This window comes from Astatotilapia calliptera, chromosome 19 (assembly GCF_900246225.1).
Source record: "Astatotilapia calliptera chromosome 19, fAstCal1.2, whole genome shotgun sequence".
Classification (NCBI taxonomy): Eukaryota; Metazoa; Chordata; class Actinopteri; order Cichliformes; family Cichlidae; genus Astatotilapia; species Astatotilapia calliptera.
Window position 1 is genome coordinate 24,945,009 of NC_039320.1, and position 12,534 is coordinate 24,957,542.

Sequence of the window (12,534 nt, forward strand, 5' to 3'; positions counted from 1 at the left end):
CTCTGTAACAGAAAAATCCTCGTCTTATGATATAGAAAGAAGCCAGCATTCTTTCAGAGACACAAATTCTGAGTGAGGAACTGCACTAAACCACAGTGAAAGAAAGGTTGACCCAGGTGTGACTCAGAGTGAAGGTGCGATCTAATTTTGGCCTTCATGACAAATGTACAGCGGTGGTTTATTCAGAATACATCTGTTTAAATTTCATTAAGGCTGAAAATTATAAATAATAAAGAATGTTACCACAGTAAGGCGAATGCCAGCACAGGCAGCTGTAGTAGGCAGTGGTCTATTAAGCCTCACTACATCAAACTCCAGTCACTGACCTCTTGACTGTGTGTTGGTGCCTTCTGAGTAGGAATGGGAATCAAGAACCGGTTCCCAATAGTCCCAATTCCTTGGATTCGTTAGTCTGCCTCCCTCTTATTGGTTCTTGCGATCAGCTGATTTCAGTTCGTGCGTCGGAGGAGGAAAATAGTGGCGTTGTCTGTATTTGTAAAGACATTAGTTTTATTTTTGCACAAAATGACGAAAGCGCGATAGTAAAGTGGAGACTGCTCTAGGATAGAAACAGCTGTATTATACTGCTAACACAAATTCGGCTTTTTGCAGCACCTGCACAACAACAAGACAGCATGCTAATGCTAAGCTAGCCAAGCACCCAGAGTTATGTTTAACTTGGCTAAATAAAGTGAGACGTCATTTGCAGTGAAGTCAGCCGCTGGTGAACTACGACAGGTAACAAAGTGACGAGCAGTCTGGCTGCAATCTCCGTTTCTACCTGTTCATGTTTCTACCTGTAGAATCGCGTCGCTTTAAAGTCTCTTTGTGCGACTTTTTATTCTTTGATTTGTGTTGTCGCCTTTGTGCCCATACCTAAATCCTAAGAGAAAGATATGCGTGTCCTCATTAGGTTTGGGATTTGGGTTGGTGTGTGGGGCTAGCCTCAGGTTTATATTTTTAATTGGTAATTATGAGATGGTGTGTTTCAGATCATTTTACAGATTAACATGAAAGTAACAAAACGAGGAGTGTAATGAATTTCGTTTTCCTGGGTGTAGTTAAGTAACTACTGCATTACTTTTAAGAAAAGTGTGTAATATGTGTAAAAACTTTTTTTGCTTAACCCTTTTTGAGTAATGACCCCAACACTGATCACAACAAAGAGGGGAAATCCTCCAACATGCATACATATTTGACCACATAGCATGTAATTAATTAGCATGAATGTAATGTCTTTAGTAGGCTGCTTAGAGATGGTGGTGACTCTCAAAGTGGAGCCAATGAGAATCCGATAACGGAATTGGAATCAATTCCCATCCCTACTTCTGAAGCACTTTTAATTGAGATATATATATATATATATATATATATATATATATATATATATATATATATATTAGGGGTGCAACGATACACAAAATTCACGGTTCGGTTCGGTTCGATACTTTGGTGTCACGGTTCGATATTTTTTCGATACAAAAAAAATGTTCATGCCTTTTTAATTTGTCATTTATTAAAATTATAAATATATATTTTAACTCAAAAGTACAGTTTTTAAATTTAACCCTAACCCTTGTGCGCGTTTTTTATTTTGACAGCGAATGCGCACCTGCGGACCACTTATGTGCAGCCCTGGTTATTTAGCTCGTCATATTGCAGCCACAGAAATTCTTTTGTCCATGAAACCATAAAGCTGCACTTTCTTTTTGCCTTATAGTCTGATTTGTTATAACTTCTCCGTTTTGCGGTAAGCTTTTCTTTGGCTGTCACTTCTTCACCCTGACCTGTCTTATTTGGCTCAGCAGAACTAAAATATATATCCTGCTGCTTTTACACACGGACTCACACAATGCTCAGCGATTCTCTGCGCGATCAACCTCTCACATGTTTAAGCTGCGGAAGATTTCACTTGTCATGTTTGCATAGTAAGCTAACGATTAATAAGACGATGTCAGAGGAATTGGTGCACAAATTATCATCACTCACAGATCAGTGCTTTCGCTCTCTATACACCGTTCGCACGACTGCAAAGTGAAAGCAAAAAAACAAGCGCAAATTCAAACGCGATTTCAATATGTCACATATTGACAGTGGCTCACCGATGCCAATGTCATAATTACCCAGCTACATTTCTGAAAGAATGCAAAAGCATTGACATATATTTTTCCTTCCTACAATAGCCCGACGGGCAGGGTAGCCCGTCTGAAAAAAATCGCTAGCCCCAGGACGTCGGGCTAGCGATTTTGCGAGCCCTGTATCTGATTGAGGAATCACTCATCTTTGGAAAAGAGAGTTTATTACAGAGAAATGTCTCTTTCCAAAATAAAAGCTATACTATCCGCTTCTTCTGGGCTATATTCTCAGCAGCATAAGGAGAATCATGTGCTAGCAGCTGTCTAAATGACTCGGCTAAAGTTAGTAGCATGCTTGTTGTTTTTGTCTTTGCACTAGGATGATGTCGGCGTAAATGTGCAGTCATATTCGTTGTGTTCCCACTAGTGCTTTCAGGTTAATCTCGTTGAAATGACCTTAACGCCACAACACGGCAAATCTCCGTTAACGAGCTACCGCCGATCGCTCCGTGCATGGGGCTAGACGGCCAACACGTTAACGAGCTAACTGCGCTAACACACTAGTTCACACCCATGTAATTAAGCATTGCGTGGCACATCCAACATACTGTTTTACTTTAGTCCATGACTCGCTTACCTTCAGGGTCATACGTCACATGAAAACCAAAATAATTCCAAACGCCAGATCTGAATGAGGGTGGGGGAGGTCCGTCTTGCAAGGAGAGCTTAACTTCTGTCTTGCTAGCTTGCCCTGCGCTCTTCCTTCTGACTATGCTGTCTGTGTTGAGCGCTCAGTGGATCTGCGCTCGACAGTGCAGCCTAGGCGGAGTAGTCGAACGCAGATTCACTGAGCGCTCAACACAGACAGCATCGTCAGAAGGAAAGTTGATAAAATAAATTACAAATGTTGTATTGTTCGATACATATGCGTACCGAACCGAAAGCACTGTATCGAACGGTTCAATATCGATACGAATATCGTTGCACCCCTAATATATATATATGTGTGTGTGTGTGTGTGTGTGTGTACATCAGACCATAAATAATATGTCCGTACCTATAAAACATCCATACAGTTCACTTTGGCGCGCGCGCACACACACACACACACACACACACACACACACACACACACACACACACACACACACACAAACGCTTTCAAATCTTAGCCAAGACTTTAAATTGACATAATAGTTTTCCTAGCCCCATAACCCAACCCTATCAATGAGAAGTGACCCTTACCCTAAACACAACCCTATCCCTAAAACCACTTTTTGAGCTTCAAAAATGCTTTCACATTTGTGACGACCAGCGTTTGGTCCCCACAGATGACTGCCTGTCCTCACAAGTATAGTAGCATGCCAATTTCTAGTCCTCACAAAGATGTTTAAACAAGTCCCCCCCCCCACACACACACACACACTGGCAGTTGCCAAAATAACAGGGTCAAGGCTTCAAAATATGATTTCACTAACCAGTTTTTTAAGGTAGGCAGGCTATAATTTTTGACGTATGACTTTTACATGACTGAAAGTCATCTTATAGATGAGAAATAATTAGTATATCTAGTTTGGTCTTTGGCTGCTTTGTTTTTTTGTTTTTAATATACTCAGCAGTGCTCTAATTGAGAAACAATAATAAGAACATATATTGTACTGACTGAGAACAGACATTGGTAGACAAAGGGTAGCAGGCCTCAAACTACGGTGGCCCTGAGAAGCCAAACGGACTGCAACTTAAGAAAACACCAGCAATAAGAACAATGCTGCAAAAGCACACAAAACACAACGGAAATAGGAAAAATGACAACGGAAATAGGAAAAAAAAAAGATGAATCCAAAAGCACACAGGAAGTGTTTCTGGGGAGACAATAACCTGACGGACCAGTTGCAGTTTCTGAGGAAAGAAAAGATGAGAGGTAAGTATGTTAGCCTAACTATTAGCCTAAAAAACCGTCATCAGTATTATATGAATCGTGATAAAACACACCTACCATGTTTTGGGTTCCTGCAACTGGTCCGTCGGGTTATTGTCTCCCCAGAAACACTTCCCTTGTGCTTTTGGAAATCTCTTTTTTCCTATTTCCGTTGTTGTTTTCGTATTTCCGTTGTGTTTTGTGTGCTTTTGCAGCGTTTTTCTTATTGCTGGTATTTTCTTAAGTTGCAGTCCGTTTGGCCTCTCAGGGCCACCGTATCAAACAACTTTAAAAGGTGTCACAACACCTGCTACAGAATCTGGAGAACTGGTGCCAGAGGAACAACCTCCTTCTAAACGTCAGTAAGACAAAGGAGCTGATAGTGGACTTCAGCACTAAGCAGGAGAGGAACTACCAGACCCCCTGCACTCAATCTACAGCAGGCGGTGCTGGACCAAGGCCAGGAAGATCGTGAAGGACCTCAGCCATCCCAACAACAGACTGTTCTCTCTGTTGAGGTCAGGAAAGCGATTCCGCTCCCTGAAGACCAACACAGAGAGACTGAGGAGGCCTGCAAGTTCTAGAATGCTGCTGAACATATCCATGATCAGATGAGCTTAAGTGGCTCTTTAAATGCCATACATTTAGAGTGTGCACTACAGACTAGTAAACTGGCGGTTAGGCACCGCTGCATAATATTTTAATAAACCTTTTCTATGAAACTGCTGTTGTCTTTTAAAAATGTTTCGAACATTCAGATTTAGCAATGGGAATCCTTTAAAATAATGTAGAACATGCATGGAAGCAATATATTGATACGTTGTTCCCAGGTAGTAACTTCTAAGTTTCAAAATCATGACCCACATCGTAAATTTCTCCAAAGCTGCAATTTATATTCATAGACCTTTAAAATGTCAGTTACACCTCAGGAGGCAGATATTCAAGTCTTATGAAGTCTCAGGGTTCAGGATCCCTTTACAGGTTTTATTTGACAAAGGGATTATTGTAAAAATACAACTTAGAAGGAACAGCTGCCTAAAGTCAGGTTTAAACCTAATTTCTAAGACACACAGCTAAAATTTGGAGTCTTAAACAGTGTTAATATAATATCATGATGTCTGGTGACTTCACGAACCACGATCAGCTCATCAGCAAATTGAAATGAACACAGTGAGAGTAAAATTATATACAACTCTGGCAAAAAGAGAATACAATCAAACTAAAAATGCACTCTCTGCATCACCAGTTGTCAGTTGATAAAATGTACATTAAAGAATCACCAAATAAAATTAAAAAGTAGTATTAAAAAGGTAATATATCTCTTTATTTCATTATTGAAAAGGCATTTTGGAATTGTCTGAAATAATGTATCAAATAAATAGAACATAAAAGATATTTTAACTGTTTAATGAAATTTTACTCCATTTAATTGAATTATGTAATTTAGCGTGTGACAGGCAGGATTAAGACCCAGATGCAGGACTCATGGGACAAGAAATGAACTCAAAACAACTTTAATACTGGAGAATTTCAAAATAAAAAAAAAAGGCAAAACAAGGCAGGGCTGAAGCCAAGAATTCAAAACTAATAAGCTAGGGGGAAAACATGTAACAAGGGTGCATAGCATTGAGGGAAGCTGTGACAAGGGGAAGAGTCCGATGACAGTTAAGCTGGGCTTACACTGTGCCATTTTTGGCCCATTTTGAGCCGATTTTTCAGTCGTGCGACCGTTTTGGTGATCGGCCCGATTTTGGCCTTCATCGTGCCTCGTGCATGGTGTAGTATACATGGGGTAACGAGAAGCGATTAACACCTCACGACCAGCTCCCGATCATCAATCGCTTGGTCGGGGGATTTCAAACCTGTTTGAAATCCTCACGTCCGTCGTGAGGGTGTCACTGGAGCTGCTCACACTGCGCACGCGAAACACATAAATGTCGGTGAAAAAGACTGCGCAGCACGGCAGTGCAGCGTGTGATCTGGACACAAGCGATGGAGGCACAACTTGTAGAACTTTGGAAAGCTCATCCGAGCCTTTTCGATGTGGCCTCACAAAATGATCACGACCACAACAACCGTGAAAATAGTTGGATTTACATTGCTGCTCAATCACAGCTGCCTGATCAATGTTTTTCATTAGCAATTTAGCAAAGTTGATGGTGGTCTGTGTGAGTGAAAGACAGAGAGGGAGAGCGAGCGACAGATTTTCTGTTAACTTCATTTTTATGGACGCACAGTGTGAGCACTCAGGTCGCATCAGAGCATCGGGCCGTATAGTGTGAGACAGGAGAGGGGGAACAGGATGGACCAAAAACGATAGATCTGTAGACGCAGAACACAATCCCTTCACAAAACCCAAAAGAAATCATGGAACCCATAAGAAAACTCCGAACCCGTTTCTCCACCTTAATTTAGAGTTTTTTCTCAGTTACTCTGTAAGAGCTGCTCTCAGCTCCCAGCTTTGTAAACATTATCAGAAAAGTTTAGCAGCCCGTAGGAAAAAAACCTAATGATTAGTGACAGACTCACTGGCAAACTTTTGGGTTGTACAGCTGTTGTAGTGACACTTTTGCGCCTGCTGATGCAGCACTTTTGACTGCATTGCAATCCAACTCAACAACTCGTATCTGTCCACTAATGACATGAAATGAAACAAAACAGGGATTATACTTCACATAAACAGGAAGCTCTTCGTACACCATCAATTATGCAACAAAGCTATTCTCCTGAAAACGCATCAACACACCGGAATTTCCTTCAAGTGGTGGTGGGCGTGTGAAAGTGCTGGCGTAACTCTGTATGAATATTTTTATTCAGATCATCTACTTTGGCATGCAGCTAAACAGCACTACAGATCATCTTTCCTCTCACTGTAATAATGTCAAATGCACACATTAGCTTTTCACCATATTCATCTAAGAATATCAAAGCAACCCTGGGGCAGATGAATGTAAAATTGGATCCAATTGCAAGTGTGCACTTTCTATAAATGCAGTCACAACTGGTAGCCTTAAAAGAATAAACTCTGAGACAAAGAAAAGTTCTGACAAACTTACTTTCTAATTTTAATACCCTGTCAAATAGTAACACTATACTCTCAATGTCAAGGATCGATTTTTTTGTCTCTTCATCACCATATGTGTAAAAATTCTTTCAAAAAATACTGTTTCAGATATACAAGACATTTCTTACTAAGATTACACATTACTGCACTACCAGTTCTACCCCAAACACTCAATTTTCAAGCATCAGACACAGCGTTGTTTCTGCAGTTGCAGTAATGGGTGTTTTTACAGGAGGTCATGGATGAATCAGATTGGAGTGACATTGGGAGATCTCACTGTATGTGTGAAATGAAATGGAGGTGGATTGCGGCGCTGTCTGTGATAGATTAACAGGAAGTGGAGGTAGACTGCCACACTTGTGTCTGGGACAGTCAGGTGTGAAATTAAACAGGACACAGACACAGCCGAGGACGACGCAGTACAAAATGGATCGTGCCTACTGCATGTATAATTGATGCAACATTTCAAGAGTGTGAGTTCAAATACAGAAAAATGCTGTGTGTGATAAGATAAGCTCTGGCTTCAGCCACACCTCTTCGGTCACCATTATAATCCACCTGTGTTTTGGAATTAGGATAGCCAATTTGAAGTTGTTTAAGCACCTGGGTGCATTTCTTTCTTTAGATTATGTGCAAGTATATACACATATTTTACTTTATTTAATGTAAACATGGTTCCCAATAAAATGCATATATATGCATATCAAATTCATATGAGGATGATGAAAAGGGGAATTGTAGTAAAATAAGAAATCGTGTGGCCAAAGCAAAAAACAGAGATGGGAAAACATGTTTCCACTTTCAAGCCAATTAGATCAACCCACTGATCCCAGCAGTGGGAAATGAGAGAAATGGGAAAATTGGATTTATGTGCTTATAGCCATTGGTTGCTAGCAAAACAGATGAGCGACGATAAGGGGGAGAGAAAAATCACAGAGGAAAACGAATGTAATCCAACACAAAATATAGGTGAAGATACAAGTCAGCTGTCAGTAGGAAAACACATTCCCCAGGAGCAACAATCACAATCCATATATCACATTACCATGAAGCTGTATGTGTGTGTTTGTGTGGTGCACGTATGCGCTTAGTGTGTATGTGTCCAAAGGGGGGGTGAATGCAGAGCATACTGAATTATTGAGTTGAATTTTCACGGGCTGAAGGTCAGTGAGGAAAGGGGGGAAAAGATGCCTGATGAAAAATACATGTTTTCTTATTGTCTACCATGCCAAGTGCTGAAATATCAACAACTGCAGAGATGACTATTACTAGAGTTGACACTACCAAAATTATCTCCCATTAATAATAATAATAAACAGCAAATATGAGCAACAGGATCATAAACGAAAGCTTGAGCTTCAGATAAAATTATACACGTGTGGCAGGACTGATTGGTATTACTTACTAAAAATGTGCGATCATTAGGAATACTGTAGCTGTGAATTTATCCTCCATTTGCTCATCATAACAGATATTTAAGGAGCTTTTGAGATTTATAAATCCTTTGTACAGTGAAACTTTATTCCACTAACAAAGATTTTTAAACCCGGAGAAATCCACTGCGAACTAATTGGATTATCAGTGGGGAATTAAAAAATGATCTCACAGCTTTGCTAGTAGTCCTCTTAATGAGCTCTGTACTCGTAAAATGTAGTGCTGGCCTTCTCTTATGGCCTAATTGATATTTCATTAGAAACTTTCTATTTATGACTTTAATGGTTTTTTCTATCACAGTACATGGCGGGGGTGTAAGCAGGACTCGCCCGGGGTTCCTATTCGATATACTGTCAGTTTCAGTATGGTTTTAGGATGTGATCTAATAAAAAAAAGCAAGATTTATTTCTTTACCCTTTGGATACTGGTTTACAAGAGCATGCAGTCATTAAACACATCTAGATGCCCCTGTACTTTAAACACACACGGACACACACATTTACAATGTGCGCACATTTTATTCTGGTTCTTAACTAGAACAGAATTTTTATTTGCTTCTATATACGAATCCTATTTATGTTTTCTAATAATGGTAAATAACCTAATAATATTATCTGCTAATAGATATAGCCGAGCTGCGCTCAAGGTAATTTCTGAAAATGGCAATAATCTCATGGACTGTTCGGCCATTTTCATGCGATACGGTAAAACTGGTGAAGAGGATGGATTTTAAATGGTTCATATTCTCAGGCTTCATTCATCAGTGCTTAATTTGATGTCATATATCTCCACCCTGATTGGGAGCTTTGTCTGAACAAGTGATGGGTCTCCCTGCCAGACATGACACCAGCTCCAGCTGCAGACCCCCCTTCCATCACTTCCTCTTTAAAGCTTGATGAATGCTAATGTTAGGCACAGAGCTCATATCGTAGAGTCAGATATAATTGTTGTGGTGCTGGATGGGGCGAGGGGTAGTGTGCAATGAAGGTTAACTGTTAAATTAGTTAATGGATTTATCCACTCAGAAGGAATCTTCTCTCTTTCGTCCTTCTGCACCTGTCCTGACTTGACACTTTGTCAGAATCATATTTCCGTTCTCATTAGTTTAATTTGCTTTGGGGGTCAAAACAGACTGTGGATTGTTGGTGTTGTTGGCCTAATTAGGTGTCCATGGCAAAAACAAAAAAAAAACCCAACTACATGTGCAAGTTGCTTGCAGATACTTGTTTTAAAAGGCTGATTCTTGTTGCCTCACCTCAGACTAAGCCAGAGTTACGGAGATGCATCACACAGTAACGAGCCCCAAACTAAACATGTATCATTAAAAGCAGAGGTCAGTTGCCTAATACCTTGCATATAAGCAAACCCCTATTTTGTTCCAACACAGAAGACTTATGAGCACGGCTGCTTGCAGGGAGTGTCCACAGTGGCATTACAGTAGGGAGTCGAGCACAAAGCATGGCATGGTGGATTTGCTCTGATCAAAGGGAAGGGACTTTGATGAATGCTATTCATTAGGCACACCCGAGTGGATTTTAGGGAGAGGACTTAGAGACATCAAGGGGAAATCAGAGGAAGAAAAGAAAATAGAGGAGAGATGGGGGAGAGAAATTAAGAAGTGGTCTTGGAGGGTTACATGAATAATATTATGCAACAATATGGAAACATATCTTGTCTACAGTCAAGCTCCTTTATGTTTGCGTTCAGTTTCCAAACCGACCACTGGGTGGAGACAGTCGTCTTATGAGTAAAAGCTCCCTCTGCTCAATGCTTCATTTACAGTCCACACATTACTCTGACCTGTAGCATTTCCAGGATTAATCTAAAATAAATGGGGTAGTGTGTCAACGCAAGGAATTATGTGTTAATCCGAGGGAATGAATAATGGGCAGCCATTAAAAAAACACAGTCACTCTGTGGGCAAAACCAACTGCCCTACAAGTCCACCTGACTGATTGTTTTATGGATGGAGGCTGACACACACAAAATGGGGAATGACAGATGAAGTCATCCTCCTCTCATTAATATCTACAACTGGATGATGAGGTTAAACTGTGAATCCTCTGTCTGTGCTGAAGCCACTGATGCACAGCGAACATGTGGCATTATTGTGCTGGAAACTTTAGCTGTCGTGCTTTAATGGGGTTCAGAGGCAGCTTCAGAAGAAAGGGATGCCAAACACCAATCTGTATCTCGTTCTTTCAGCTGTAATGCACGGCGCGATTGGGTATGCTGCCCGGCTACATCTTTGCTCAAAAATATTGAGAGAGCACCAGATGTCACAAGAAGTTTTCTGAGACACTGGAGATTCATTTCTGGAGATAGGAAAACTATTTTCAAATCCATTGCTTGGAAATTAAATGGACTGCTATTTTAAGATTCTGTGCTTTTCTCATGCAGTCAGCTGAGTTCCACCGCAATTCAATTTCACTCTATTCCCCAGGATAATCCAAGTCAGCAGTTATACTGCTTTCTAGGAAAGCCTTCTGAGTTTTTTATTAAATATATATATATATGAAAAAAATAGTCCTAAGAGGATCCTGAATCATTAAAAATATATTAATGATGCATGCATTAACTAGATGCGTAAGTCTGGAGAGTAATTTGGCTTCTGTAAACATTCCTGTTGTCTTCAGCTGTGTTATAATAGTTATTTCCTCTTGACAGAAGCATATTAAGAGGATGTTAATATTGGCCAGTACCTCAGGCATGCAGCTTTGTAGTTTCTCAATGGTTCAAGTTAGGTTAGACTGCACTCATGTGACCTTAAAGCTCAACTTAGCGTCAGCTTCTTTTAAACATCTTGTCCTAAAAAGTGAAAGGACAAACAAGCAGACAAAGATTTAGGCTTGTCTGCTCGATGTCCTTTAGAGTGAAGGTCTGATGAGGACAGGGGAAGGTGTGAAATGTTTAATATCACACTCCTGTGATATGCACTGGTCAGGTGATATTTTTTTACCTCATTGTGTGACATTTTCATTAGCTGTCTCTGCCTCACTTGGCTCAAAACGGGGGCGTGTTAAGCAAACAGAATGACAGGCAATTAGCTTCCCATGACTTCAGCTAAATTATGTATCAATTATGTGATAATGAGGACTCGTGCATATGTGGTGTTGCAGGAAAAATTAATGCTGAGCAAGTGAGGATGCGGACAGCCGGAATGCAGCAAACGCGGCAAATGATCCTGATGCAAAACAGGCAGAAATGCTCAAAATGAGCACTGGTTTAGAATTTTGGAAATTTCATGGTGTGTGATATTTGAATGTCTGGTGTACAAACGGGGATACACTGCACCTAAGGAGTTAAAAGGAGAAAATTGGTGTCCTTAGAAGCGGTGTAATTTGCACCACAAAAGCTTTTGCTTTTGAGATGAATCCTTTATACGACAAAAAGGGAGGACCTGAGCCGCTCTCTTCGGATAACTCTGCACCTCTTCATTATTCTTTATACGGACAATTAATAGAGGGTCTTTTTTTCCCCCTCCCCCTTTTTAAAGTCCATGTCACGAGTGATAAACTCCAGATGCAAAACGGTTTTGAAATCTGCTGAAGTGGTTTGAGGGATGGGGAGGGAGGGTCATAAACTGTGCAGATTTAAATTTGGATAGAAGATTAAGACAGCTAGGGTGAATGAGAAATAGAGACATCAAAAGAATGAGAGAGGTATAAAAAAAGAGGATACATGTCTGACTGTAGTTTTTTGTGTTTTATTTGGACTTTGAAGCTTTACTCCTGGTCAGCATCCATTACATTATATCTGCATTTAATGTCACAGACCCGCACATAAAAAAGTTATATCATAACATATGAAATCTAGTCTCATTATATTTAGTAAAAATGTTGCAACATGGCAGAAAATGAGGATAGATGATGTGATTAAAAGTTTTTTTTTCTTCTGTATTTTGTCACTATCCGGTCGTTCAGTCTGACGTCACTAGCCGTGTCTGGGCCTAAAATCCGCTGCAGGTCCATATATCAAACGATCACTATGGCATTACTGAGAGTTGAAAAACTGTCTAAAGTCTTTCATCTTTAATAAAATGA

At 40.2% G+C, this 12,534-nt stretch overlaps 1 long non-coding RNA gene across 1 annotated transcript in view; it reads left to right on the forward strand.

Moving 5' to 3' along the window:
* The first annotated feature begins 348 nt into the window (after window positions 1-348).
* Window positions 349-12,534, forward strand: part of LOC113011843 (uncharacterized) — a 30,045-nt gene continuing 17,859 nt past the window's right edge. Inside the window, exon 1 of the long non-coding RNA XR_003270618.1 lies at window positions 349-738. This is a non-coding gene — a long non-coding RNA (uncharacterized LOC113011843). The remainder of the gene's footprint in view (window positions 739-12,534) is intronic.